The sequence below is a fragment of the Peromyscus eremicus genome, chromosome 9, assembly GCF_949786415.1.
Source record: "Peromyscus eremicus chromosome 9, PerEre_H2_v1, whole genome shotgun sequence".
Lineage (NCBI taxonomy): Eukaryota > Metazoa > Chordata > Mammalia > Rodentia > Cricetidae > Peromyscus > Peromyscus eremicus.
In genome coordinates, this window is record NC_081425.1 from 95,554,470 (window position 1) to 95,560,606 (window position 6,137).

General features: G+C 44.2%; 1 long non-coding RNA gene across 1 annotated transcript; it reads left to right on the forward strand.

Moving 5' to 3' along the window:
• The first annotated feature begins 674 nt into the window (after window positions 1–674).
• Window positions 675–4,884, forward strand: LOC131920154 (uncharacterized). The gene is made up of 3 exons (XR_009381519.1): window positions 675–803; window positions 1,259–1,498; window positions 4,412–4,884. It is a non-coding gene; the product is annotated as an uncharacterized LOC131920154 (long non-coding RNA).
• Window positions 4,885–6,137: the final 1,253 nt, after the last annotated feature.

Here is a 6,137-nt window from a genome sequence, read left to right on the forward strand (position 1 = left end):
TTAGCCCAGTGCTTGGTTGTGGCTATCTGCTTCTGTCAGTTACTGGGTAAAGGCTCTCTCGTGACAGTTAGGGTAGTCACCAATCTGATCACAGTAGATGGCCAGTTCAGGCACCCTCTCCACTATTGCTAGGAGTCTTAGTTGGGGTCATCCTTGTGGATTCCTGGGAGTTTCCCTGGAACCAGCTTTATTCTAATCCCAAAATGTCCCCCGTCCCCATCAAGACATTTCTTTTGTTACTTTCTCCCTATGTCCTATCCCCAACCTGCTCCCTCAAGTTCCCAGTAGACTCTACTTCTTAGTGGGAGGCATCATAATGAATTTGTGGTCATTCTTATCTCACCACAGATGTGGATTAAAAGTGTTTAAAACTTCCAGAAATATTTATATGGAGAGTGTACTGTTGAAGCCCAGGGAAGGCAAGAACCAACTCTACCTGGAGTAATAGCTGGGGAGAGAGGGAGGAGTTTGTCAGGCATCTCAGAAGGAAGAACATAAAGTCCAGGAGCCACAGAGAGTTGGGCATATTCAGTGGATCAGCAGTGGGATATGCTAGAGAGGGGAAAGCATGAGAGGAGAGGAAGGGAGGATGAGGGACGGTGGTGTTGCTGTGGTGAGGGCCCGATGAAGGCAAAGACAATGACAGTAGAACCACTCACATGTTCTGAAGTTCCTGTCTCAGACTTCTCAACAGTGAAGGCCACACGAGGGAGGTGGTCTTCTAGACGCCATCCTGAAAACACACCATACAGTTTACTCTAAAACAAGGAGTAGAGCTGTGGGAAGAACAAGGTCCCAGGAAGGTAGGTCTGGTCCATATGGGATCACCCAGGAGTTTTAGCCAAGAAAGTTTAGGAACCATTGAGAAAAAGAATAAGGATGGATGGATGGGTTACTGTGGTACAGAGTCTGTGGGGCTTTCAAGAAAGGTTAGGATCTGGGTAAATGGTTTGGGTTCTGAGAAAGAAGGGGGAAGACAGGATAAATGATGGAACATATAGATCATGGTCTAATGGGTGATAGATACAGGATAGGAGAGAGGAGGGGATGCCTAATCACTTGATGTCAGGGCTCCTTTTCTAGAAGCTAGATCTGTAGTTGGTACAGAAACAAAGGGGAGAGCGGTAGTGGGGGGGTGTGTGGTTCATCGCAGCTCAGCAAAGGTTCTAGGGAGAGGGCGGGCGGGCAAATCTTCCTCAGCACCGGATGGGAGAGGGAATGTAAATTAAGTCCCCCCCCCCCTTTTTCCCTCTCAAAGTCATCTCAAGTTATCATGAGGACAACAATGCTGTGAGAAGGACATCTTCAAAGAAAACCCTGAACAACAGTTTTTAAAAGAAGATAAAGCAAATCCAATTTGTCGAGATGTTTCTGCTGTTCTCAGAGATAAATCACATTATTGTGTTTTATCAGCAGATTGGTGGACAGTTTTAACAGCTTAAAACTGAAAACAAAATGGAAAGGGCCTCTAGAGTCTCCGAAGAATCCGCTATTTCAGGTGGGTTGCTGGACAGTGTCTGTCATGTCTGTGTGAGAAACACAAAGCGATGATGTAAACTGGGGCAGCCTGAGAGGGAGGGCTTTCAGAGGGATGGAAGGAGAGTAGGTACACTGACAGCAGTTGGTATGGGGGTGATTCTGAGTTTGAGTGGATGCTGTGTAGGATGTAAGTGCTGAGTACAAAGGGACCCAAAGCTACTATGGAGTCCAATGTGACAGTGGTGCCTCTCACTGAGGGTCCATTTCCGGTTTCACAGTGGTTCAGAGTGTAGGTCTACTACTATGACACTAGGGTGATTTTGGTTCACCCATGGGCCAAATGGGGATAATAATTACCTGTCTCAACTGATTATTATGAATACAAAGTAAGGTAATTTATACAAAGAACAGGAGGATTGCTGTGAGTTTGAGTCTAGTCTGGGTTACATATAATATGTTCTTGTTTCAAAATCAAACAACACAGAACCCAAACAAACCAACCATATAAGTACTCAGAAAAGTTTCTGATGTAGCTCACAGACAACATTCTATCACAGCTATCGGTATTTTATGGTTTTTTTTTTTTATAGCAGACACACACATGCATGAACTCTTACAGCCATGCTCCACTCTGATTGCTGTAATGAGACAGAGTTAAGCCATGGATCTCTTCACTGCTAAGTTTCAGTCATACAGATACCAGCAGTGTGCCCGTGGGAAAGACATCCTGAATTCCTAAACAGAAAACCTTGTTATTGAGATAACCTTGGGGCCACCTGGGTCTTCACTATTCCTGCGGATGTGAAGGTCAGGTCCAGCAAAGTCACTGGTGCAGTGAAGCCCTCATGATGGAGTTACAGCAGTATCTCTGCAACAGAAGGACTAGTTGTCCTTGTCCTAATTACAGTGTAAAAGGACTAGTAGTCCCTTGGCATGGGACACACAGATCCTTTTGATGAACCCACAAAGCTTTTGTTGCCACTACTTTGATGTCCTGTATACTCTCCAAGGCTGCACACATATTTTTATGTTGTTTATCTCCTCTACTAGGTGATTAATTCCTCAAATATTAACCAAAGTATTATAAATGGCATTTAATCAGCATTTATATTTCTCTAGTTACAGTATTAATATTGGTGTCTTTTAGCTCTCATAGTAGCCAGCACATGATAGCACTTAAAAATATGCTCTCAGCATGAATAGATAAACCCTATTTGAATTAGATATGTACTTATCTTGGGAAATTGGAACCATTTTCCTGGCTTCTCCAAATCTTAACTTGTCAATTATTCCTAGAATACAATTGACCATATTCACTAGCTTGAGGGACAAAAATATATGAGACATGATTATTATAATTCTGATTATTCCCAGATCTGTGTGCTGGCCTCCATGTAGCTGTATGGATTTAGGTATATCATTTCTGCTTAGATATACAGTGGGCATCCAGTCACTATCTAATGTTCAGACATGGCAGTTGTTTCATCTCATAGTTTCTTCCTAGCTTCCCCATCTACTCAAATGGTAGTGCCACCTACCCAGTTGCTTAAAACAAAAACGCAGGCGTTCCTCAAAAATGTGAGTTCCCTGATGTGGATGCTGGGAACCAAACCCAGTTTCCCTACAAGAGCAACAAGTGCTCTTAAATGCTTTCACTCTTGGCTTTTTTTGGCCTTCAGGATCTCAACCACTTTCAGATCCTTCCAGAGAAATGATGGGTGCACTGGACATGGTAACTCTTCCTGAAATCCTGGGGGAAAGGAAAGGCAGTATACGAGGAGTGTGTGTATATATGTGTGATGGTTAATCTCAGTTGTCAACTTGATGGAAACTAGAATCATCTTGGGAGACTGCTCTCTAGGCATGCTTGTGGGAGGAGCTTGACTAGATTGGTTGAGCTGGGAAGACCTGCTCACTGTGAGTGCCATCATTCCTTGAGCTGGGAACCTGGACTGTGTAAGAAGGAGAAAGTGAGAATTCATCACTTTCTGATTTCAGATGCAAAGTGATCAGCACTTAGTTGGTAGGAAGGAGCTCATCCTGGAGGTGAACTGCGTAGGCTGGTGGCCATGACTGCCTGCCCTGAATCAGCCAGAAAGGCTGTTGAAACAGCTTGTCCATTCATTAGGCCTATAGTGTTTTACTGAGCAACAGACCCTGAACATTTTCTTCATATAAGTTCAACAATCCTACCCTTTCAGTGCTGTTAAATATATGTAATAGGTAAAACCACCAGACCTCAAAAAGCAATGGGTTTAGGTATTTGACCTATCCTTTCACTTTGCCCACCTTCCAGAAAACCCCAAATTTCTGGCTGTGGAGGCTGGGTAGTGTGTTTGTTGAATGAAAATCATATTCTTGATTCTTATAAGGACTGATAATAGACCATCCAAGGGAAGGACTCTAGTGAGCATTCACAGAGGCTGAAACATACCAGAGATGACTAGCTCTTCTTATACCCACCACGGACCGGCTTTGAGACCTTGAGGAGCATCATATCATCTCTTTATTTGTAGCACCAAAGCTGCATGATGACGACAACTGAATTTCTATAACTTCTCATTGTACTCCTGTGTACACAGATCCCCAAACTCTTCCAATTGGAGATAATGTGACAGTCTGATCCTCTCATAGTGAAGATAAAATGCAGACAGCCTTAGATTTCTTGGCTGCAGACCTTAGCTTAATGTGGATAAACCCCAGGCCAAACATGAACTTCCTGTTTTCACAGTATATTTAATTGAGAACTGTGGCTTATTTTGTTCCCTGAGCTAAATTGGCATTGGTACAAGTAAAAATTGTGCAAAACCATAGCTGCAGGCTTAGGTGAGTGCTGAAAGGAGAGAGTGAAATTGTGTTATAAAACCCCAGGATTGAGCTGTTTTTCTTTCTTATGATTATTCTCCCATTTCTTGGTCTTTCCTGGTTGCAGAGCCACAGCCAATGAATACCATTTCTCAACCATCTGCATGGAGCTGTGAGACCAGGAACTCATCCTTTCTTGGTACCATTACCAGCTGTAAGTCAAGGCACACAATGTGTCCTGAACTATAAGAAAGGTGGTCACTCATCCTCTCTCCTTGAGGCGAAGGTTACATCTGCTCTTTCTTTCCTTCAGACCCTTGCTAGAACCTGCAGCTAAATGTATAATACCTTTTGAATACATGTGTAATATGGACCAGGCCAAGCTGCTTAGGTGAAAGACTTAAATAACCACAAATAATTGTAGGCATTAAGTAAAAAATCTAGAATTTTGTGGAGTTGCATCTTGTCTAAAAGATGATGATGATGATGATTTTTTAAAATATTTCTGGAAAACCAGATTGCTGGAAAGTTTGTGTCTCAGAAATGAGAGGTCATCTTAGTTGAGTATATGTTTAATAAATGAGTATCATTTCCTCCAGCGTTTATTTATGTATTTGTGTGTTTGTTGATTGGTTATACAATACTGAGGCTCACATCCAGGGCCTTGTACATGCTAGGCAAGAGCTCTACCCCACATCTTTTCACCAGCTTTTTGGCTTGAAAAGCCAAACCCACAACAAGGAAGTCTTGTTGAAAAAGAAAATTCTTAGCACCATAGTAGAGACGGTAAGGGAGATCTGTGCACCGGCTTCGATCTGGGCTGCTTATGATTGCCAGGGAAATCCCCTGGACCCACCCCAGCCATGCTGCTTTACGCTTTTCAAGCTCATCAATGTCTCTGCAGCATTCAGCCTCAAAGGCCAACTGGAAGTCCAGGAGATGAGACCACACGGTGACCGTCCACCTGCGGAGAGAGGACTCTTTGATATTCATGTGCTGGGGCCCTTCCTTGCTGCAGAGACCACTGACAGCCCTTCCCAGAGGGGCTCTGGGATGCTTGGATGTGCTGCACGCTTTTGTTCTGTAAACAGGCAGGAGGCAGGAGCAAACCGCTTGCCTGCATCTGAATGAAGCCTCTTGGATAGTGGACAAGGCTCTGTGACCTTGTTGTACCTTTTCTGACCAGCAGAGATAAACCTCAGAGGAAGCCAAGCCAAGGCATGGGGTGGAGGGGTGCTGGGGGGAAGCCTGTAGGTCTTGAATACATGATCTAGTGCTCTTCTTATTCCTCTCCCTCTCCCACCTACCTCATTCCTCTTCCTAAACTACAGCAAGAGTACTTGAAAAAACGGTGCAGAGAGAAACAGCCAAGCTAGACATCTTTAAAGCTTGCCCTTTGTAAATCATCACCATCTGTAGTCACAATACAGGGAGGACACAGGGCACAAGCTTCTGCCTTCTCTCAGTGCTCAGTCCCAGGAGGCTGTAGGCAGAGGAGAGAAGAGGCTCTCTTGAGTGCTGGCAAAGGCAGACAAATGGCTGATGAATTTGCTGAGATGTGGGCTGATCCCAGCAGCTGCTCAGGCCTTCAGAGGGCTGTTCAGAATGTGCTGGACTTTCCGATCAAGCTGTTCTGCTACTGATGCTGGCATTCTAAAAGCTGCCTGTCTGACTTGTGGTCCTGTGGCATTTTAACAGTTACGAAGGCCTTCTGTACCCATGCTTGTGCTTCATGCTCATCAGAGCCCATGTAAGGTATGGACTATCATTAATCACTGCTATGTAGGCTGGCAAAAAAAGCCACAAGAAGGATAAATGACATGCCCCGAAGCACACCCCGTAAGTGACAAGAA